This window comes from Empidonax traillii, unplaced genomic scaffold (assembly GCF_003031625.1).
Source record: "Empidonax traillii isolate 1590-97213 ecotype Southwest subspecies unplaced genomic scaffold, ASM303162v1 scaffold205:size1172791, whole genome shotgun sequence".
NCBI classification, from domain to species: Eukaryota; Metazoa; Chordata; class Aves; order Passeriformes; family Tyrannidae; genus Empidonax; species Empidonax traillii.
The window spans coordinates 460,932-484,921 of record NW_020955398.1 but is presented as its reverse complement, the minus strand read 5'-3'; the positions used below and the strand labels follow the sequence as shown (position 1 = coordinate 484,921).

General features: G+C 39.1%; 1 protein-coding gene across 11 annotated transcripts in view; it reads left to right on the top strand.

The window, feature by feature from the left end:
- MAPK10 (mitogen-activated protein kinase 10) overlaps positions 1-23,990 on the top strand; it is a 183,288-nt gene that overhangs the window by 11,749 nt on the left and 147,549 nt on the right. For 5 of the 11 annotated variants that reach the window (XM_027887234.1, XM_027887239.1, XM_027887240.1 and 2 more), the window contains exons 1-2: positions 943-1,069; positions 5,343-5,462. The exons of 1 other annotated variant lie outside the window; for it this stretch is intronic. The gene's annotated coding sequence lies outside the window, so the exon portion shown is untranslated. Of the gene's footprint in view, positions 1-399; positions 446-629; positions 645-942; positions 1,070-1,279; positions 1,295-5,342; positions 5,463-23,990 lie in introns of those variants that run through there. 5 more of the 11 variants (XM_027887230.1, XM_027887233.1, XM_027887236.1 and 2 more) reach the window with 5 other exon arrangements.

Here is a 23,990-nt window from a genome sequence, read left to right as displayed (position 1 = left end):
GGACATTAGAAGTCATCACCAACTCTACTTGATTCTATGAGCTCAAAATACAGTAGTTCCTCTGTGCAATGAGACTTTTTAGAAATGAGATTTGGGACATTCTAGTAGTGGGCACAACATATTGTTAATGGGGAAATCTCTAGCAGGTCTTTGGGCTCCTAGGGGACTCCAGGAGTTGTGTTGCTTGTTCATGCAAGCAATAGCTGTGTTCAATAGCTGTGAAGGAGATGTGTTGTGATTTTTTTTTTTTTTAATCTTTTTATGCCCCTCCCAAGCATGAAACTTAATTGAATTTCAAGGATTTGGACTTTTTTTTTAGGGTGATGGGCATTTATGCTTTTGTATAGCAGCTAATGTAAACAAAAGAGCAGATCTGCACTGTTGTTACTACCTTCTCTCTGTGCTGCCTAGCTGCCTGATGCTGCAGATGTCTGAGCTGCTGCTGGTGAGTGCTACAGGAGGCTATTCAGCTTCCCTTTGCAGTCTGCTCTATCCCCTGATTCTCCAGGAGATACCGTAGCTGTGGCTGCAGATTAGATTTTTCTCTCCCTCCCCCTGCGAGACCTCTGTGTGCTTTGACGTCATGTGTGCTCCTTTCTGTTGCCATAGCAGCCCCATTCCCCAAGCTCTGCCTGTCTCCTCTGGTAGGTTCCACAATGGTACAGCCAGCATCACGCTGCACAATGGTTTCCAGGCAGTGAAAGAGCGTGATTCAGCAAGCCACTCTTCCCCCCCTCCCCCTTTTATTTCATTATTATCAGACATTTTGCCTCCCTTTTTCTGTTCTGTTCTACCCTATCCCCCAGGCTTTTATTCAGTTCTTTAAAGGAAAACGGTGATTTACCTTGAAACCAGCTGCCCATCTTTTTTTTTTTTTTAAATTTTTTTCTCTTTTCTTTTTAATTTAAATTTTATTATCATAATTATTTTATTGAATTTTTTTCCTATTATTATAAATAGCACGTTTTTTCCTCGGCACTGTTTGGAATGTGATTTAAAAATATCACCTAAAGTCGCAGTTTGGGGAAGAGGTTTCTGGACGAGGAGAATAGCTCGCAAGCAAGGAATGGTAGGTGTTGACGCTAATATTCTTTGACTAACTGCTTTCGCAGGGTGGGGTGATGAATATTGATTGCTGTTTAAAACAAAACCAAAAAACAACAAAACAAAACCCAAAACAAAACAGGGGAGAGGGGGAGAGAGACATAGGTTAATGAAGTAAATTGCTAACCGAAGCAAGAAGGCTGCACCTGTCCATTTTGTGGCCAGAGAAGCATCATTTTCCTGTGTTTGGGTGTGTATGATCTGTAATGTTTGGGTGCTGTAGGTGACCGGCGGTTGTGGGAGCAGGGCAGGGGGGTACATCATGGATAGGAGTGTGATAGAGCTTTACCAGCTGGCTCATGTAAACAGTAGTGTTTTACTCAGCCTCATCACCTCTAACGCTGCTTGGGGGCTTTGGGGGGAAGGAGGTGTCTTGGCTTGCAATTCAGTAGAAATGAGTATGTTATGTAGGTTATGTGCTCCATACAGAGCCATATAAAATTTGGTCATGTGAAAATAAACAGAGGATAAGCAACTAGGAGATTCAGAGGGCAGAAGTCTTGGCCTTTTGCAGAGTGGGTGAATAGGAAAAAAAAATTATGTGTGGGGAGAAGTGAGTGTTTGACAAATCTTGTCAGATGTGGGGGTGGGGGTTGTTTTTAAGAAAGTGGCCTTTAATCATCACTCTTATACATTACTTGGGTGCAAGTGAACAACTTGGCCCGCTGGGTTTTACAGAACCAACATGAGCTTTCAGGAGAAGTGTTTACAGCAAGCTACCAGCCAGTTATTTTACAAAAGAAAATTAACCATCTGTAGATACTGCAGTGAAATCAATGTTGCTTTGCAGGGAAATCCTCTGACAACAAAGCTACTTCTACAGGAAGAAATGTTGTTTTTGTTGTTGTTGTTGTTGTTGTTTTTTTACAGCAGAGAGACATTATTAAAAATAATACAAATTTTGACTTGGATAATTAAGTGTTAGAGCATTGTTTAATAAGCTGGAGGTGCTTCCAGTGAACCACGATGGGCATGTTTCACAGCATTCGTGTACAAGGCGATTGTAAGCTTGTTTACATGGGCTCTTTTTGCTGCATAGCTTCATGATATCCTCGGTGCAACCTTCCCCTCCTCTGATGTGTTCACTGTGAGTTTTGCCAGAGACTTTTTTAGAGACAGAGGAATCTGCAGTCAGCTTGCTGGAGGACACAGAGCTTGTCCTGCAAGCCTAGCTACAGAAAAAGAGAACAGGATGGTGTTGGTATTGCACAGGGCTGTTTGTCTTTGCTCACAAGTAACCTGTCTTTGGTCTCCATGCCTTCGGAAAAGTGGAGTGCACCAAACCTCTCATATTTTAACCCTCTTTCAAAACAGTGCTGGGTAGTCATTGGTCAGGAATACTCTGGAGTAATATTTTTTTCTGTGGTCCTCCTGCTGTGTACTCTCTTCCTGCTAGGAAAGGTGGCATAGAAATACCTTTTCAATTGGTTCAGCTCTGTAAGACTTTGTCTTGCAGAGATGCAGATGTGAATGACAATGATTTGACCTCAGCCATTAAACAATATTCTTTTTCCCTGACTCTCAGTAAACTGCACTCTTGTGCATTGCTCTCTTCTGCTGTTTCGGAACATGCATAATATGTCAGGGTCCTGTTGTAATTATGGTTTTCTTGAAGAGTATTAGGATTATCCTAAATAGGATAAGGACAGAAATCACTTACCATGAAAAATAAGTTACCTTTAGCTGTCTGTCTGTCTGTCTGCTTGGAAAATGTCCTTCTCATTGTTAAAAAGCTCCTTCAGTGCACATACACATTTTTATGAGCAGACCTTGGGGATGAGTGTTTTCTTGCAGGTTTGGACTTTCCTCCCCACTCCCCCACCGCCCCAGTCAGTGGCTGGAATGTTTGCAGCCCTTTTTTAGAGGTTTAACAGTACTGGATCAATATGCCATCAATCAGTGTTACAATACTGTGATCTGGCTTGTGAAAGCAAAGAGAGCTATCAAAATTTCACTGCTACGGTATTGGACAGTGTCATAAAGTTCACTTGTTTTTTGCAGTCCATTGCAAAACTCATCCAATTTAAGGAAGAGCTAAAGGAGGCCCAAAGGAGGATGGTTTTAGCATTGCTATTGCAGACGACATTATAGTTTTGTTAAGACTTGGAAAACAGAAAAACTGCATTTAGGGAAATGTCTCCAGCTTTAAAATCGGTAACCTTTTAAACTGTTGTTCAGTAGAAACTACCCAGCTCATTAGACAATTCCAAATTACAGAAAATATTGTTGATAAATTTTCACAGCTTGCTGATAAATTTTCAAATTAAAGTAAGGTGGCTTTTCTTTGTTTGTTTTTATGTCAAGCATCTATACCCATAGCCCCTCCCATTCCACTGATTACATTTTGAGCTTATAATAGCACTACTAGAAATGATGTCCTAAAAGCCTGGTGATTATGGTATTACCACAGTTGCTGCTCTGTTATGTCATAAGGAGTAAAGGAGGGAGACTTCCCTGTCTCACCCTGTATTATTGGACAATAATACTGAATATAGATATATCCTGGCTCTCAATGCTCATAGTCTGCTACCCTTATCTGTGATTCTTGTACACTTATGGTTTTGAAGGCTACTTGCAAGAAAAATGAGCCCTCATGAAAGGGCAGCAGTTAAAATTAAAAAATGCTGCACTTGCTGTGAATTTTTTTTTTCCCTTCTGGCAGCACCATCTGTGGAGGCAGATATAAGAAGAAGCCTTTCACAGAAACAAAATCCTTTGTACTTGATTAACTGTCTAAAAGTGGTGGTCTAAAATGGAAAACAATATACAATTTTAATTAACACCTGAAATACCAGGTATTAGGGCTATGTTACCTATTATTCGTGATAATCACATTAAAGTAGAGACAAAAAGCAGTACAGGGAATGGGACTGAATTTCACATTCGCCTGTCCACTATTTGCAAAAGTTACATGGCTGTCCTTGAGTTGCTATACTGTGTTTTAGCCTGATAGCTGTAGCTTTGTTAGCAAGCTTTAGAATCTGTCTCAGCCAGTTGTTAGAAGAGAAGAACAGGAAATTCAGGTCCCAGTACTTTCCAGTCTCATTTGTTTGCTATAAAGTGAGATTTTCTTTTAAAGAATTTGGTGTATGAATTCAGTAGTGGTGGTGGTGGTGTGTTCTCCTTGGCTTCATCTCTACAGAAGGGATGTGAGGTCATGAAAAAAGCTGGAGGTTCACAAGAGACTTCCAGTCAAGTCAGTAGCTACTTCGCCGAATTCTACACTAAGAGGTCAGTAACCCAGGAAATTAGGAACTGCAATTTGACACTGGTTTTCAGGAAGCCTGAGTTCACTGAACCCAGTTCAGTGAAGTATAGTGGGGCCTCTCTTGTTAGGCAGTGATCTTCTCATGAGGATTTTTAATTTTCTATTTTTGGTACAAAGTTTTAGTTTTCTTCTGAGATGTTTCAAAACATGTTGTGTTACAGGGGAAAGAAAATGTTGCCCAAATCTTCCACTTAATAGTAGTCTCTCAATTTTGTTCAGTGGTGAGACACCAGAGCACTGTGTGTTTGATTGTTCTATCTCTTATTCACTGTCTTAATACCACAGCATTTGCTTTTTACCACATTTCTTGAGGTTATCTCTCATGAACTTTGGCAGTAGAACTTCTTTTGTGACGTTTTGTTGTTTAAGAGGATGCTAGTTTGAAAAATAGCAGTAATTCTCAGACCTTTTCTTATGCCTGTATGTATCCATATCAAACAGTTTATAAAGCTGCTAATAATGCTATAAGTCAAATTTAATTTCCATTCCCAGGTATCAGTGACAGATGTACCTATCTCAACTTCTTAAAAGTAATGTTTTTGCTCTTCCTTATTCCAAAGAAAAATTTGAAGATCTGACCTGAGAAAGATAGTATAGACACAAAAATAATTATTTTAGAACAGTTTTATGACTTTTTTATCACCATCTGTTGCAATTTGAACAGACTTGAATATATGCTCTTGAGAACTAGGGCCTTGATTTTTTTTTTTTCCATTTTTTTTGGTGGTAGAGGAATAACTGTGACACACCTCCCCCATCTAAACAGCATTTTGTTCTGCATTATTTTCTGTGGTACAGATACTGCCTGAACTGGATGCACTATGGCATAATCAGAGGAAAATCTTAAGTCTTTGCCATGTGGTGTGCAGATACTGATATTCTGGATTACTTTAGTTTTCTGAAATTTTCTGTTTCTATCAGATTTGAAAAATAAATCCCAAATATTTCTTTCTCTTTTTTTTGTGCTTAGGGTTAGTATTAGAAACCTGTACCAACAGCAGGCCAGACTCAAATATCAGCAATGGCAATCCATGCATGAAGTTGATGCCTTTGAACTATTTCCTATACATGAGACATTGCGCATGCTGTGGTGAGTCAACAATATATTATTTTATTAAATGATACTCCTCGGCAAAAAAAAAAAGCCAAATATCAAAAAAATGCTTAATGCCAAAGTGCATGCTCATTTTTTTTTCTCCTTTTTGTTTTTTTTGGTGGAGGATGGAGGGAAGGAACATTATCATTACAACTTCTTGTAATTTTTAGTGCACATTAGCATACTACTGTCATAATGAGTTTTTCAAGTGTATAATTTTAGCATTGTATAATTATCAGATGAAGCACATCAGGAATGTGGTTTCAGTGCAAGTTTTAATATAGCAAAATAATTTTAAAAAGATCCTGCATATGCAGTGTTCTGAGCGCTATTTAAAATAGTAAAATCTGTTTTACTACTGTAAAAGCCACTATTTTACACCAATTTTTCTAACAAATGTTTTGTACCTCTTTGATTTGGTATGGGGGAAAGGAAAAGTTGGTTTGTGTCTCTGAGATGACTGAAGACGGTTGTGATCAATACTCACAGAGTTTTTAGATGTTTATTTCTTTATCCTTGGATAGGAAAATAAAGTGTGAGAATAGTGATGAAAAGCAAGTGGTCTTTATAAAAATACTCTGTAGTTAAAACTATCTTAAGTCTACTAATAATTTCAATACATATTTCTTACATAGTAAGTCATTTTGATTCTGATAATTTCTTTATGGTGGTTTTGGTATACATTTGGGAGATGAGGAATTTTTAGATTTCTCATGTAATCTCAATAGAATTATTATGAAACTTTGTTACCCTTGAAGACACCCAATTTTCTGCTCCAAACAGGCTTATATTAATTTTTTTCAACCCCTAATACTTACCTATATGTGTGTGCAGCCACCACAACCAGCATAAACTGAGAGTCAATGGCTTTAAAAAGAAGCCAGGGATTCAGGTCTGTAGACTTCAAGCAGGTCTTATGTGATTAACCTTTAATAGTGGCCAAATCTTACTCCTGGTGCTGTTACACAGATAAGGTATGGATCCAAGTCACTGGAAGTGTTGTTACTGTTCTGTAAGGAGGTAGAACGGTTACTTGCAGATGAGGCAAAGATGGAAACACGTAGTACACACTGACTGGTGGACAGCAGTAGCACGAGGCTAATGTAACAGTGATGAAATGAGTGCTCTGGGGCCATGCCATTTTCATCCTTGGTGAAGCTGCTAAAAAGAATTAAACAGGTGTCAGTTAAATCTATTTTACTCTGCTTTGAAGTGAGGTGAGTGGCAGAAAGCAGTGCCTAATAGTTCACTGAGAGAACTTGTGTTCTGTTGCAATCTAAAGGGTTTCCCAAGGGAAGAAGCCATGCATTGAACATTTGTGGCATGAAGAGTCCGACTCTGGATGCTCACATCCTTTACTTGTAGACATCCAGTGGAAGCAATTTATTTTAGCATTTATATATAACTTAAAATCTCTCTGTATTGCTACTACAATATATTTAATTTATATTTTAAGGCCTGTTGTCCAAAGGTAATTCTTGCTAGCAAAACAGCCTTCATCTTGGTTAAATGTGTGGACTTTGAAAACTGTGACACTAAACCTTTCATATGTGAATGGATCTGGGTGACTTCTGAATTCATGATGAAGCATAAAACAATATGAATTTTTTTATTAATGTTCTTTTTTTAAGTAAGTGTATTTAGGAGCATATAGAGAACCTGCTAGCTGTAGATAGTGAAAGTTTTAAATAAACTAGCAACAGCAAAGTTTATATGATTTATGATAGTTGATAAAGTTGTACAAATAAAGGATTTTGTTAACATGTCTGTAATGAACAGTAGCTAAACAGACATTGCATGAAATTTTTGTGTTGTTGTGTACATGTTAATACAATTAACTGATAGTCATGGCAGTCCAGTTCCTCTCTCCATTAACATTATTAAAATGGTTGTATATGTAGAAAAATCACTTTTAAGAAGCTGAACTTCTTAATCCCCACTCTTGACAATTTTACATTTCCTAGTATGTGTAGTGCTAATTTTGCAATACAGTGATACTCCTCTATAAGCAGCGTGACTTGATCATTTGTCCCTCAGATCACAAAGACGTCTTTGTCTTAATGTTGCAGCTACTGATATTTCTATGTGGTATTTTAAGCATGCACCAAGGACCTTGTTCAGTGGACTTTGAATTCACTGCACATCTAAGTCACCTCCTCCAGCTTTGTGCTTCCCAATTTAGATTTCAGGATGGTTAATCAGTACAAATAGCAGGTTTTCAGAAACAGTGTATGAAACAGATATGTCACAGGGAGAGAGTTGCTTGAGAAGTTTTCCTCCTAGCTGACAAAATACTACTAGGCAAAAATAGTTAAACATGTTTAACAGAAATTAAGGACTTCAAGGTCTTGTTCTGAAGCTACAGCTCCAAAAAAAGTGTCTGTAGATGTCTTCAGGCACGTAATACAGTCCACTAGCACATATTTAAAGCTTTGTATGAATTAGGGATGCAGTCCTGTAAATATGTGTGAAGCAAATGCATTTTGAAACTTGGGACCTTGATGTGCAAATCCTTATGCTTTCTGTGTGAGCCCTCTGCAGTTAATATCAGTTATTAAGGCAGACACTTTGAGCATGTGACTGTATTTTGAATTCATCCATTTCTGCTGATGAGAATTAAAACTTTGCAACTGTGCAACTTGTATGTGAAATCAGATACCACATCTAAAACTAGCATATAACAAAGTTACATTAACTGTTAAAAAACTTGTAAAAATGGTCAGGAAGAAGTAGCATTTGGAGAACAGAAGTCCTTATCAATATTCATCACAGAAAAGAGAGGTAAGGAAAAAAATTGGGATATTTTGATTAACATGAAAACAAGGTTAATGCTGTGGGCAATTGGAGATTTGTAAAGCTGACTTAGTAATTTTGGTAGAAATCATGTGAGAGAAAGGCTTTGATATAATTAGGGAAATAAGCAAAGTACTGGGATAAAGGAATTTTTGGATTTTTTAAAGCACTTGAAGGAACATTTGAGGATCTTTTTATTTGTTTTTCTAGTGTTTTGGCTTCGTATCTTGCTAATACAGTTGCATTTTTTTTTTAAAGATTGTGTTGGCTTCTCTTATGTTCATCACTGTGCAAGTGTTAAAGTGCACAAAGAGAAATTCAGAACTCCATCTAACCAAATAAATGTAAAACATAAAAGAGCTCCAGTGAGATTAGTACAGTTACGCCTATAACTATACTTTTATCAAACCTGTATCAGAGGAACTCAATTTTCTCTGAGAAACTTGTGTTCAGCTCCTCTGCCTAATAGACAAACCCTATTTATATTAAATTTCCAGAATATTATAAATGTAAAAACTTATTATCTGTTACTGATGATGGTGATGGAATGTGCAACACATCTCCCCTTCAAGAACTGTTGCCTTAGGGTATTTCCAAAATCTATTTGTCGTATGATCAGCTACATACAAACAAAGGTCAGAAATGACCTCTAATAGTCAACACTTCAACTATTCACCTTTTCTACTTTTCAAGGAGGCTGGATTTTTTCCAGAAAGTACTGAGATCTTCACTTTGAATTACAGTGGAACCTCTTTGCAGTGGAACCCCTTGATCACCTTTTACTTTAATAAATGTCAGTGGAAATGCCCAGAAAGAGAATTTTTCAGCCTTTGCATTTTTTTTCTTGTTGTTGATTATCTTTTTTTTCTTTTATTTGGATTTTTTGTTCATCTCCTAAGGATATTGATTTGCAGAATGTTTTCACTCCCTTCTGAATTCAGATAACATTGTGGGGTTTTATGCTATTAGTTCTTATTCTGATTTATACTCCCTCTCTCTTCATCCTTGGTTTGTCTTTACTGATTCCCGCAGTACTTTAATGAAGTTATATTGAAATGTAGCACTGTCAACTCTTGCAGTATTTGAGTTTTTTAATGCCTTAGGCTAAATGTCACATGTATATGAGAAACTATGAGCTTTCTTTTAATAAAATGTAGGCTTTTTGTTCACATTCCAGGGAAAAATGAAGCTTGGACGCTTCAAAAGTGCACAACCCTTCCAGTAAGATTATTCCCTGGTGATATGTTGGAATACTGAAATCATATGATGTGGTTCTTAGACACTGGGGACTGATAGTCTTTAAAAAAATATATATATTTTTAAGTTAGTTGGAAAGATACACTATCTTTCCGAATGCTTTTAAAGACATGGACATAGCTTGTGCTGTACCTATGTCTATATTCCTCCAGTAACCTGAATTGACCTTGGAAAAGTCAAGCTGTTTGCACATTTAAAAAGTGAGGATGAAATTCATCTAAAATATTCAAGTGCAGTGTCTGTCTTTGGGGGATCTCCAGTTGTTTAGTTTCACTTTGAAATACTGATGGATGAAATGCTTTTATTCTGCCACATGTCAGTCTGTGCTTGTTGAAAAGGAGTGGACTTAATTTATGACCTTAATGCTTCCTTGTGTCAGGTTGACCTGTGAACATATCACATGAAATATTTTGTATCTGCTGTATTTTTTGAGTTGCTGATGGAAAAACTATCTCTGTACCACCTGCTAGTCTAGTTCAGTATTAGGCAGTCTTCCCTCCCAGTCTTACGGAAAATATCCAGGACTATTGCTGTAGAATATGGGAGTAGAATGTCAAAGAAATATCTTCCAAAATTCTGAGCATTTTTTCAGTGTGATTCTTATGAGATGTATTAAAATAATTTGAATAGCCTGCAGAAGAATAAATGGAAATGCCAAATCAATAACAGAAGACACAGAGAATGATGCCAGCGGAAAGGTGGAAAAGAGACCAAGACAGCAGTAAATTTGACTGCATTAATGGGTATGGCATATGAACCCATATTATATAAAGTGGTGGGAAGTATTTTGTTACCACAGGGTGGAAGATTTTGCCTGCGCCCTCTTCTAGACTTGTTAGTGGGGTATATCTCTGTGCCTTTTTCTTTGTGTACTGTTCTTATCCAAAGACTCTTTCCTTCTCACAATCTGTCAACAGGAGCAGAAACCTGAATATACTGTGTAACACTGTCAGCTTTTCCTCTGCTCCCCTTTCCCCTCTGCTGTTGTGTGTGTTGGAAAGAGCAGGGAGCACTGACTGCAAGTGAAGAGTATGGCTCTCCTAGAGAGAAGCATCTACAGTACTAGCAAACAACAACCATTACCTTCATGCTCTCTGCACTAGGGTGTAGGTCAAGCTGGCTCAAGATAGCAGTACGCTAACTGCTGTACAGGCATTAGGTTAGCTGCAAGCTCCCGGACAGTCATTTCTCAACCACAAAAAAGGGGTAAAACAAGTAAAACATGCACAGAGTTATGGATGCAATGCAGCCAGTATAATGTTAATGTTGTGTTCCTTCTCTCTTAACTACTGTGTGTTAGAGTGGAGTGTGGCAGACAAGTGAAAGGACAAAGGATAATATGCATGGTGAGTTATCCAGAGGTCATTTAAACTCACTGTACATCCACAGCCTCATCTACAGCCCCCTCATATCCTTGTTACATTGGATTGAGATGGCTTGCGGTGGCATGTTGGCAAGGAGAGAGGGAACATCGCAGGCCTGGTGCGGTACTTGGGCATTCTTAATGTGCTCGAATTCCTGACAGGATTAATTAGAGCAATTCACCTGTAATGAGTTTGAGGAGATGTAGTTACTAAATAGGCATTCTTGAGCTGTTGGTTGTTGAATAGCTCTGGCTTGGTTTTATAAAAATCAGAGTTGTTCAGGTTTACAGTTTTTAATCACTTCAAAGAACAGTATGAATGTAAGAACAGACATTAGTCTCACATGAAAAATCCATCTAGCAAAGGCTTCTGTGCTCAGTGACCATCAGCTAAATATTTGGAGAAGTGAGAACAGTCATTAATGTTTCTCTTACTGTGTCTAGTTGTATTCTGGAAGCAGTACTTTTGGGTCAGAAATTGTTTATTTGTGTTAAAAATTTTGCTTTCTAATTGGGCATTTTCTGCCCAGTGTGTGTTTTATGAGCTCTTTTCTAGGTGTTCAGTATGAAGATCAAGTTCTGGCTGCATTAAAAATACTGAGCTTTGGTTTTTAAAAATGATGCTGGGCATAGATTTAGTCCTATTTTGGGAAAAAATTTTCTTCTTATGTGAACCCTTTGTAAAACTGCAGAGGCTTTGAAAGTACTAGGAAGGGATAATAGCATCCTGATAAAAAGTTCTGATTCCTAGCAGATATGAAGTCATTGCTAGAGTAATATTTATACAGCAGGTTCTGGAGTAATTTATTGTGTCTGTAGCTCTGTCCCAAGTTAGTTTGCATAGACCAATGCAGCACATGTAGAATCATAGAATAGTTTGAGTTGAAGGGACCTTTGAAGATCATCTAGTCCAAACCCCTGCCATAGACAGGGCCTTCTTTCACTATTAATAGGGAGACTTTCTAATGTGCTTCCTTACTGCCTTTGTTTAAAGTTCTAACTGCAGTTAGGTATCTAGTTAGTAGGGTTACTTTGCTTGGAGCAGCAGTATGTATGGTGCACTGAGCAGATGCCAGTGTTGTTGGTTCTGGCCTGTCATTGCTGCATGAAAGGAGAGAAGAATGGGAGGATTTTCTTGATTTATAAGCTGTTAGGAATTAAATAGAGCACAAAAGAGAGAGCAGGGTGGAATTAATTACTCTGTGTGTCATGGGGTTTTTCTTGGTTGCACATCAGAACCAGGTGACATAATGACCTAAGATCATATCCAAATGTTCCTGTTCCTGTATTTTCAAAGCAATGCTTTCTCTGAACCTGAGTGGTTATTGTTATTTGTGCGTTTTCACCATTTCACTTCACTGCTCCATGCCTAGTTCAAGTACTGTATATGTAATTTACCACCAAGAATTCAGAGATAGTATTTAAAAATTGCCTCCTATTCTTACACAGGAACATAAAGAGCAAGTAAAAAAGGAAATTACATTTTAATGCTGTTTTTCTTGAAACAAAAAATCCTCTTTGAGCTGTTCTGAAAATGATCTGCATGGCTTAATTGTGAATCATAATGCTACTTAAATGCCTGCATTAATTTTATGTTAGATTTCAGTCATCAGCATGTAGATAGATGGTTTTATGGCATTATGAATGCTTGATTTGCTGTTGTACTTAAAATTAATTTTCTTATCTGTCAAGCTGTGTAAAGACAATGTGGTAGATGTCTTCCATGACAGAACAATGTCAAAAAGTACCCACATGGTTGTACAAAGAGCACTGATCCACAAACCCTTTCATAAACACAGCATTTTGAAGGTAGTATATATTCTTCAGTCTAAGAAACCTGTAGTGCTATTCTCTGCTTTTCTTTTGGGGATTTGCAAAAATGAAGACAAGGATATCTGCTTGGGTTTGGCTTTGCTAGGTAGCTGTGGCAGTTGTTAGTTGACACACATGTGAAGCAATATTGTCAAAACAGAAGTATTCAAAAGCCTTGAGTGAAACCTTCAGACTTTTGAAGCACCTTTTATTTTCATTTTGTGAACTTGCAGACTACCTTTGGATATCATTGTGAATGTTTTCTCTGAAAATCAAAAGGACATAACAAAAAACTCATACAGGCTCCAGGAAACAGATCAGCTGGTAGGAAAATTACAGCAAAGGTTTTGGTGTCAACAGTGGTGGGATAAATTTTACAGCAAATATCATAGGAAATAATGCTGTTTTGCATGGATCAACTGCCTGTCACCCTTACCAGGCAGAATCTGTCTTGGGAACTAATTCTTACTTTCAAAAAGAAATAATAGTCAAGATCTCCCCCCAGAAGCCTATCAAGGGTTAAAATTATAAAATGAAATATAGCTCTTTAAGCTTAAATTGCAAACAAAGTCAACAAAGCCATACTGTTTATCTAGAGCAGCAAGAAATGGGTGATGTGGTGAAACAGCTTTATGACGCATTGTATTGTACCTTGAGGGTTGGCTGTTGGAATAAAAATTTGCTCACAGTCAATTTTGATGGACATTGCCCTGAATCTTTTTGCACCTGATAATTGGTAGACTTGACTAGTTGACTCAAGAGTTTGTTCATCTGAATGGGCTGGACAACGGGTAGTCCATACCAGCTAATCAATGAAGCAGAACTTTGTGGGGTTATGGAAACAGTACAGGCAAAGAAAATCTAGGTGTGCCTCTATTTTTATAATTCTGAGGATATCAGAATTACCTCAAGTCTCATCAGTTCTTTGGGTTTTTTTGTAAATTAATGAAAGAAAATTAGAACTTGGTTCAAATTTTGAATGGTGTCAGGAACATGTTCTTTTTGACACCAGATTCTGGTGATGCTGATGACATAAAGCCACACATACCTCTCTTTTTCTTTCTTTCTCAAATTTGTTTTGCATTTGTGACAAATATTTCATACTGTTCCGTGTAACTGTAATACTCTTTTCAGAGCTAGTATGTTAAAAATTTTCTTAAGGGTTGACGTAGTATAGAGGACAAGACCCTCTTCTTCATGGCTCCAAAGTTTCAGTAACTGGAGAGAACTGCAAAGAAGAGAATTATAATGAAGTTAGGCTTTAGTGGCTTTGAAAATTATAGTTGAGTCATCATATCCAAGATTTCAGAGTAAATGTGTTGTCAAGTGCATTTGAGTTCCTAATCCTTGTACAAGTACTATTATGTTTTTCTCACCACTGAAAGACTACTTTTAGACTAAGGATTAATTTTTACACAACTGGTAAGAGATCAGAATAGATCAAAGCAGACTTTTGAGCTGGTTCGAGCTAGAATTGCTTGGGTGTTTTCAAAGAAGCAATGTTGAATTTTGGCAGGGGAGAACGTGATCCACTGCTGAAGGTCCATGCTCCTTTAACTAACAGGGAAAAGGCAATATGGGCATTTTTAAAGCAACAAAAAATATTATGCATAAAATATCATGCATAAAATGACTTTCTAGAGACCCTAGAGCACATAAATAGTAGTCCATCATACATTACAATGATTTTTGCTTTTTAAATGTAAAGAGAGAACAACATTTAGTATATTCTAAATCTTTTGTCAGGATTTGACTATCAGCACCAAAGTCCACACTGGAATGGAAGTGGTTATCCCTAAAATAAATTTGACCTCTGTTGTGGTTTTGCCCACCAGCCAGCCCCTGCGGCTGAGGATGGTTTTGTCCAGGTGGATTTCCGGACAAAAAGCCAATCAAAACTCTCAGTAACACCTTTGCTAATTACATATTTAAGAAAATGGATGAGAATTTTGGTGACACAGTTGAAATTAGTAGCAGTAGCCATGTAGGAACAGTGGCAGGCCCCAGGTGGGGGCCAGGCCTCCCTCCTGCCCCGGCCCTGGGTTGGGGGCAGGCGTGGCACTGAAGCCCCCCTTCTCTCATGTAGAAGGGTAAAGGAAAAAAAACTTTAAAGGACTGACTGCTTGGACAAAAAAACGCTGCAGAAGAAATTCCAGCAGAGAGATAAAAAAGTGTTCAAGGCCAAAGCTGGCAGCTGGAGGAGAGAGGAGAGAAGTTTGAAGGGGGGGCTGTTTCTTCCCCCCTCCCCCTTTCACTCTCTCCCTTCAGCAGGGAAAGGACTGCAAAATAAATCCCTGCTGCCTTTGGAAGATTGTTGGGGTGAGGAGGCACCCATGCTTCTTGTGGAAGAACCTAAACTGGAGTAAGTTAATGCACAAGGAAACCAAGACTTCATGAGAAGGACTGAAATGAAGCAGAGTCCTGTTGAAGATTTATGACACTGAGAGGGACAAGGCTTAACCTGGAGTGAGAACGGCTTGGGTAAGCTTGGGATCTCAGTGAGATGCTGCTGGTGCTGGAGATTTGTAACCCTGAGAGAACCTATGCTGGAGCAAGAACGGTTCGGGTAAGGATGTCAGGATCCGTGTGTGGGATCCATGCTAGACCTATGTTGGAGAAGTCTATCAAGGACTGTTCTCCTGTGGGGAGGGACCTCACAGGAAAACAGGGGTGGACTCAAAAGCCATTATCCCCTGTGACCCTGTGGTGAAGATCCATGGTGAACAAGTGTCCCCTCGCAAGCCCATGGAAGAGAAGACCTTCAGGGCCTGGGTAACCCTCAGCCTCCGGTTTTAGCCCAGGAGGAGGGTAGGCCCAGCCCTGGAGGCCAAGAGAGAAAGAGTTCCAGCTATGACGAATCGGAGTTGTCGTCTTGAGATAACAGAGGAAGAGCTTTAAAGTGCTGCAGAGTTATTGAAGAGACCTGGAGCTCTGAGAATGGAGAAAGAAACTGCTTCTCCTCTTTGGACTGATATAAAGGGGGGAGAAGTATTTCTGTAAATACATAGTACTTTTTACCTAAATAGAATTATTGTAGATGTAGTTCTTTAGTTTTATTTTACTAGTAATAAATGTTCATATTATTTTCCCCAATCAGCTCTCTTTTGTCTGCATAAACCTTCTCTCAACTTAAAGTAATTGTGTGGGGGGTGAGCAAATTGACCCAGAGCAAAACCACAACACTTCTGACCGCACACGTGGGAATACTGCACAGAAACTTTCTGCTGCTCAGTGAGCTGTTTTTAATCATCTGCAAGCACAAATCAGTTTAATTAGCAAGTCTACTCTGCTCTAATGAAACCTCAGCTGGAGCACTCCATCCAGCTCTGGAGTCCCCCCAGTACATGATAGACAGGGACCTGTTGAAGCAGGTCCAGGGAAGGGACAAAAAGATCATCAGAAGGATGGAGCAGCTCTCCTATGAGGAAAGGCTGAGAGTTTGGGGTTCTTCAGCCTGGATAAAGAAAGTTCCAAGGGAAGACTTAATTGTATCTTTCCAGTACTTAAAAGGAACTTTCAAGAAAGATGGAGACACTCTTAGTAGGACCTGTAGCAACAGGACAAAGGTTAATGGTTTTAAACTGAAGGAGGGTCAATTTAGAGCAGATAAAAGGAAGAAATTTTTGTTTTTCTTTTTATAATGAGGGTTGTGAGATACTGAAACAGACTGCCTTGAGGTGCTGGACGCCCAGTCCCTGGAAACATTTGAAATCAGTCTGGATGGGGCTCTGAGCAACCTGATCTGGTTGAAGCTGTCCCTTATTCATTGCAAGAGGGTTGGATTAGATGACATTTAAAAGGTGCCTTCTAATCAAAAAGAAAGAAAAGAAAAACTTTGCTAAGCAGATAAAGCAATAGCCCTGAAGTAGGCCTAATGCTATTTCACAGGAGCTGTCTTCATTGAGTAGCCTGACCTTTTCCAGGAGTGCCTCGTACAGAATTTGGTGTCATTAAGCCTCAGTTTTTTGTTACCCATCCTGCTGGGTTACAAAGCCCAGTTGAAGCTTATCCTGATCTTGTGATGTGAGCTGCCTCTGTTTCACCACTGACTCCATTTCTTCCTGGTCTAGATAAATGCTGCTTCTTTCTTAACTTTGTCTGCATTTTAAGCACTGGATTAAAATACATGTCATTTTTCCAATGAACACATGCAGAACCTTTCTGCCGATTTCAGCAGAACTCTGGTTTTGATCTCATTCAGAGATCTGGAGGGATGAAGAAGAAGCTTTTTTATTTCAACCATCAGGATTACCAGTATTTTGCCTCATAACATGCTTGTAATAAAAACAGATTCCAGCTTCAAGTTATTATTGTTGCTATGCCTTACTGACAAAACTGTTGTATCTCCTCTGCATCCATGGTTTCTGTTTCTTTTCAGTGTCTGGTCATCTCTAAATGAATTGCTTTTCAGTTTCATCTTTTGCTGGTGCGGTGTTAGAAACTGTCTCTGAAAAGGCTTGGTGGATGTTCCCAAAAAAATGCTTGAAGTAATACTGTGTGTAATGCTCAGATAAGCACCAGCATGAATTTTGTGTTAGATCTGCAGGCTTGTTTTGTGTCTAGGGCAGCTCAAGGTGAAAATTAAACATGATGTTAAAAACTTGAACGAAGGTTAAATGATGTCTTCAACACAATACCCTAAATATTCACCTTTGAAAGAAAAAATCAGCTCCAAGCGATAGAGCAAATTCAGACTAGCAAGTCTGTATCTTGAAAAGCTTGGTTGTGATGAGACTGTTTGGCAGCCATGCTGAAAATGAAACAGATTTCCTTGCCTAGGATGCTTCTTTATTCAATCAGTAAATCCAGACCAGAAGCCAGTTGCTATTTCAGTTAGTTCATGGGGTGCTATGTCTCTGGCTGGGAAGAAAGAGAAAATAGGCAGTAAAAAATCAGTGTACCTCAGTTCTGCAGGATTTATTTTGCTGATTTCCTCCCCCCACCCTCCATAAGGCACTTTCTTTTGACACTTCAAATTTATGTTATTTATTTTCAATCCTTATGTTCTAGTGCAAAGCTTCAACTTGGAGTTGAGAGTTATCTGAGGGAGAGAGTGTTGTGAATGCCTTCTGTTTGTCCGTGAAAGGAAAGTCTCTGTCCTCTAGAAATTCTGTGTTGTAGCAATGAGCTGCAGTTTGGAAAGGCTGCGTATCACTGCTGTGAAGGACAAGCATATGTAAAGATAACTAGCAGGCTCAGCAGATAGACAGAGGCAGAACAGGGATACATGTGGCAAGACAAAGGCAGAATGGCTTTTAAACAAAATAAGATTTATATTTAACTGTGTCATTATGTTGGATTGTTACATCAATGTACTCAGTGGAACATGAAGAGGTTTGTGATGTTGAATATACCTAACCCAGGGAGAGCTTTTTCAAGTTGATTTCACCTCCATCTGATATTGTTTACAGTAGCTTTAATGAATATATGACTAGCCATGAACCCTAAAATGTTAATTTATATTCGTGGTGATTTGTATTAGAGTATCTCCTGGCATGTTTCATGGTTGTACATTAATAAAACTTTCTGCTTTTTATTACCATGAATGAAAATAAAAAATGGTGTCAAGAGAGATTTAAGCCAGTATTCCATCTTCAGTACTGAGTAATACTGCAGATGGATAATGTGAAATTCATGTAGATAATTACTTTGATCCTATAGTAAAAAGAAATATTTGGGCTCAAAGCTTCTCCTAGGCTAGTAAGTCATCAGAATGAAAAAGATTTTCATTGTGGGTTTGATATTATGAGTTTATGTTAAATATTTCTCTTTAGTAAGTGATGTAAGCATTTTCTTTCAGTCACAGTGAGGTCCAACTACATCTGCCTCTTTATCAAAAAGAACAGATGCTGCCATTAAATGGCTCAAATTTACCATCAGAAAATGGTGTTTCTCTGATATTGCACCTCTTTTTTGACACAGTTGTTATATTCAGTTACATTTTTTTTCATGCTAAATAGCAGCCTTTTAGTGATGGCTTCCCCTTTACACATATAACAGGAGAAGGAGGGGAAACCGCACAATGTTGGAGTTTACTGTAATTTTTTTTTGTAAGATATAAAATGAAGGAAATTCATGGAATGCAAAGCTATTTCCTCAGGATACAGAGCTTGGCCTCTTTGTGCGTGTGGTATTTTGTGCTGTTTTCACTGCTATAGAATTTTATGGCTTAATTCTATGCCACAATGGATTATCAGCATTGCATATTTGCATTGACTCATCAGTCTTGTATTTTTTTTAAATAGAATATGTAGTAAATTGCAACTGGCTTTTGGGAATTAAAACTAAGCCACTGAATGAATTGATTTATCCCTTGCATTTGATAAACATGTTTGTTTGCAAAATACCATGCTTGCTATTGAAACGTAATGTAACTGCAAGACTAAAAATAAGGAGAAGAGAAAGGGAAGCTGTTGTGGAGCAAAGACAAATGACAGCAACTTTGACACAGTTGTTCTCAGAGTCCAGGTTTTGCTGCAATTTTTTTGCAGGAGACTTTCACATACACTGTGAGGGTTTGTTAAACATTCGATAAGCCTAGTTGACAAGTGTGCTATGCTTGCAGAACGGGTGGTCTAGAAACATGGAGGACAATGTAAAGGGTGTTTGCATAAGAGGGCAGAAAAAGCCTACTGCTAATATGATATTAAGCCTTTGTCATTGAAGTTGTTTGGTAGGACAAGCCAGCGCCACGGGAAATATCTGCCAAAGGAACTAGTGCAATTAGTTACCAGCATTTGAAATATTCATCCAAATGATTACTTCACTCTGTTAATAAAGTTAAAAGTAGAAAAATCACAGAATCACAGAACATGCTGAATTGAAAGGGACCCACAAGGGTCATTGAGTACAACTCTGCACAGGATCATCCCCAAGAGTCACACTTTGTGCCCGAGGGTATTGTCCAATCCATCTTGAACTCTGTCAGGCTTGGTGCTGTGATCACTTCCCTGGGGACCCTGTTCCAGTGGCTAACCACTCTCTGGGTGAAGAACGTTTTCCTGATATCCAGCCTAACCCTCCCTTGACACAACTTCAGCCCATTCCCTCATGTCCTGTCACTGGTCACCACAGAGCAGAGATCAGTGCCTGCCCCTCCTCTTCCCCTCAAGAGGAAGTTGTAACTGCAGTGAGGGCTCCCCTCAGTCTCCTCTTTTCCAGGCTGAACAGACCAAGTGACCTCAGCAGCTCCTCACATGGCTTCCTCTCATGCCCTTCACTATCTTTGTTGCCCTCCTTTGGACATTCTCTAATGGCTTAATATCTTTCTTATATTGTGGTGCCCAAAACTGCACATATAAGTGTCTGATACTCTTGGTAGTTCAAAACTGGCAAGACCTTTGCCTTCAGCTAAGTTGTCTGGAAGATGGGAAATGGTAAGGACACCATAGTTGCATGCAGGAAGGAGGAAAAAGCAACCCAACTTGTGGCTTTCTGAATTGATTGTTGCTGGAATATGATCGGGGAGGAGAAAAGCTACAGCTACAGAGAGAACCAGGCACATGCTGGTCCTTAACAGCAAGTTTTCCTGGTCACTTTTGTAGAAACAATCTGCTATAACTCTGTGACATTGTGTGTATTCACTAGTCTGTCAGAGGCCTGTGAGCACTAAGGCTTTATTGTTGCAGCTGTTCTTATTTTCCCTTTGTCTAGAAGGCATCAAGGCTGTTCTATCAAATAATCTTGGTGATTTTACTCTCTCAGCTTTCCATTTTCCATCTCTTATCTTGTGCTTGGGGAGGGGTATTAGGAGTGGCAATGTGAGGTGATGCTCCAAGAGTAGTGCAGAGGGGAGGAGATAGTGGTGGCAGTCTGCTGTGTGTTCCATTGTTCCAGGGCAAGGTCCAATCACACATGGGTGTCATTGCATCTCATGGCCATGACTGACTGAAATCTCTTGATTTTACTGACAGTTTTCTTATTCCTGTTGTAAATCAAGAGAGCTGTGTTTCCTTTGAGCCTTGTTTTTTAACCTTACAAAATTTAATTTAGATGAAATAGTCCTCTTGGTATTTAATGAAGAATGAGCGTTTCCCTCAGTTCTGCTCAAATGTTGATCAGTGATACAGACATTTGGTTTGGGTTAGTACTGGACAGCAGCTGTTTATGCCTCTCTTCATCTCAAGACTTGGGGTTTGCTGGGTGTCAGTTTTGGGTTTGCTTGTCATGTTTTGTTGCTTCGCATACCCACCACGCCCTTTCCTCCCCCATGAAGTGTGTTTTCTTTTCATATGATGACTTTTGAAAACTGCCATTGTCTTCTCAAAGAGATACCAGTTCTGGGCAGGGAGTAGCATGGGCATGCAGCTGTAGAGGAGCCTTTTTAAAGGCACATTTTTTTAGTGTCGAATACTTATCCTCTTTTTGAAAGGCTTATGAGTGGTGCCTTACCTAAACAGATTTTGTCTATTTACCTCTTCTTATGAGCCTCTGAAGTACAAGCAGGTGGTGTGGGGGGAAATGAAGTGACATTATTTTCTTTCTGTTTATTATCAGAAAATGACCCTGGAGTTCTGTCTTTATTTGCATAAACTGTGTCAGAGCTTAAGCTTGTAGAACATGTTTGCACAAGATTTGGAAGTGATGATTTGAAATGATACTTGTTTTGACAAATACATTATGTCAGGTAAAAGGAAATTGTTTTGCTCAATTTTTTCTCTACAATAGCTCCATAATTTTCAGTGTCATTTACTTTTGTAAGTCCAAAATTTCTTCTTAGCCAATCACTCAAAGAATTTTATGTTGTTGTTTGAGTAAAGGAAGAACTATACTGTCAAGGATTTGTAACATTACAGGAGAATCTTATTAAGCTACCTTGGCAACTTGGTCTTCATAGAATCATAGAATGGTTTGTGTGGGAAGGGACCATAAAGATCATCTATTTTCAACCTCCCTGCCATGGGGAGGGTTAGGGGTAGGTGTCCCATGGACAGGGACACTGACTGCTAGACCAGGTTGCTCAGGGCCCCATCTAACCTGGCCTTGGACAATGCCAGGGAAAGGGCACCCACAACTTCTTTGGGCAACCTGTTTCCAGTGCCCCACCACCTTCATAGTAAAGAATTTCTTCTTGATATCTAAACTTACTTTCTTCAGTTCAAGGCCATTCCTCCTTGTCCTATTGCTACACACCCTTGTCAAAAGCCTATCTCCAGCTCTCTTGTAGCCCCTTTAGGTACTGGAAGGTGCTCTAAGGTCTCTCTGGAGCCTTCTCTTCTCCAGACTGGATAGCCTCAACTCTCTCAGCCTGTCTTCACAGGAGAGGTGAATTAGCCTGTTTTCCAGGTTAGAGATTGTGCCAGTGACAATCATATGTGGAGCCTAAATTAGTATGCAGCAAACAGAATGTTTTTGTTTGGTGATAATTTTTTTTTAAAAATCAGAATTCCAGTGATAACATATCACCAAATAAGGTACTAAGTACTGTTTCTTGATTGATTAAACACTAAATTTAATCTGCATGTTGCCTCTTCTTAGCTTTAATATGGAAAACAAATGTGGGATTTGGAGAAGTGGGGATTAGTGATAGCAAGATGCATATAAAATCATCTCATACTGTTTTAAGAGTGAGCAGTTGCTAGCTTGCAATTCAGAGCTCATTTTTCTAATACGCTTATGTTAACAGTTTTATAATTAAGCTTCAGTTAAAATTATAATAATAATTTCCTTTTCCATTCAAGCATAACAAAGCACTTAAGCATTAATAAGCCTCATATCAACTTTGAAAAATAAGTATTATTGCCCCTATTTTACAGTTGGGTAAGCATAATTGAAGGTAAGTGATTTACTCTGAAGTGACAAATACTGCAAATGGCAGCTCCTGGATACTCCTCCAGCTCTGTGGACCTCAGTGTTAAAATGCATATAGCAGTGTAGATCCTTAAATATTAAGGCTTAATAATAAAAAATGAGCTCAACAATACTTAATGTAGGTGGAGAAACTTTATATAAATAACATTCATTATGGCAGAAAATGTGGGTCTGAGATTTTTGGGTAAAAGACAAGGACTTGGTGTTTTGGTTAATCTGCCTTTTATTTTTGAAGCTTTCTGCTCAGATCTTCTGCAGATCTATGTGCATCACTCTTGGTGAGGATAGAGATCTCTGTGCTCTCTGCTTCTGTGGAGATGAAGAGCCAAGGAGCATGACCTGAAGTGGATGACCACAAATGCAATCCATGAGCATTTGCTGAGCAAAGCATCATGGTCAATCTATTATTTTGCAGCTCACTTGTTCAGACAGGAAGACCCTGAATCTTGGCTGGGATACAGGCCTTTGATCAAAGGACTTTGATTTGTCAAAATGCCCAGCCCAAGCTGGATTTGAAGGACCTTATGTGTTCCCTCAGCTCTTTGAAGTTTTTCCAGTTTCTTCTGAGCAAAGACTTTGTATGTAACCTGTTAATAATGGGTATAAGCAGAAAAAAAGAGCAGTCTAAAGGCAGTTACATGTTAGCACAGGAAAAGCTTTCCCTTCTGTGGGGAAGTAGATAGGTGGACATCATCAAAATGCCTTTAATGAATAAAAAACCCGCAAACCCTAATAGAGTAAAACTGTTGAACTAAATTGCTGACCTTGCAGCCACTTTCAGAAACATATCCTAACCTGCACCACAACAGAAAATGCAAAATATATAATTACAGATCTCTCAATGGAAGACATACCACAGGCAAGGAATAGAAAACCAACCTTCCATCAGAACGAAAAAATAATGAAAAAAATAGAAGCAAACTGCCATAAATAGTGATCCTGAGTGCAATCACCCAGCAGCTACAGGATGAACAAGGGATCAGACCCAGCCAACATGGGTTTAGGAAGGGCAGATCCTGTTTGACCAACCTGATCTCCTTTTATGATCAGGTGACCCACCTGGTGGATGAGGGGAAGGCTGTGGATGTGTCTATCTGGACTTCAGCAAAGCCTTTGACACTGTCTCCCATAATATACTCCTGGAAAAGCTGGCAGCCCACGGCTTGGACAGGGGCACTCTGTGCTGGGTTAAGAACTGGCTGGAGGGCCGGGCCCAGAGAGTGCTGGTGAACGGAGCTGCATCCAGCTGGCGGCCGGTCACCAGTGGTGTTCCCCAGGGATCAGTGCTGGGCCCAGTCCTGTTTAACATCTTTATTGATGATTTAGATGAGGAGATTGAGTCCATCATCAGCAAATTTGCAGATGACACCAAGTTGGGAGGGAGTGTCGACCTGCCGGAAGGCAGGAGGGCTCTGCAGAGGGATCTGGATAGACTGGAGAGATGGGCTGACTCCAATGGGATGAAGTTCAACAAGGCCAAGTGCCGG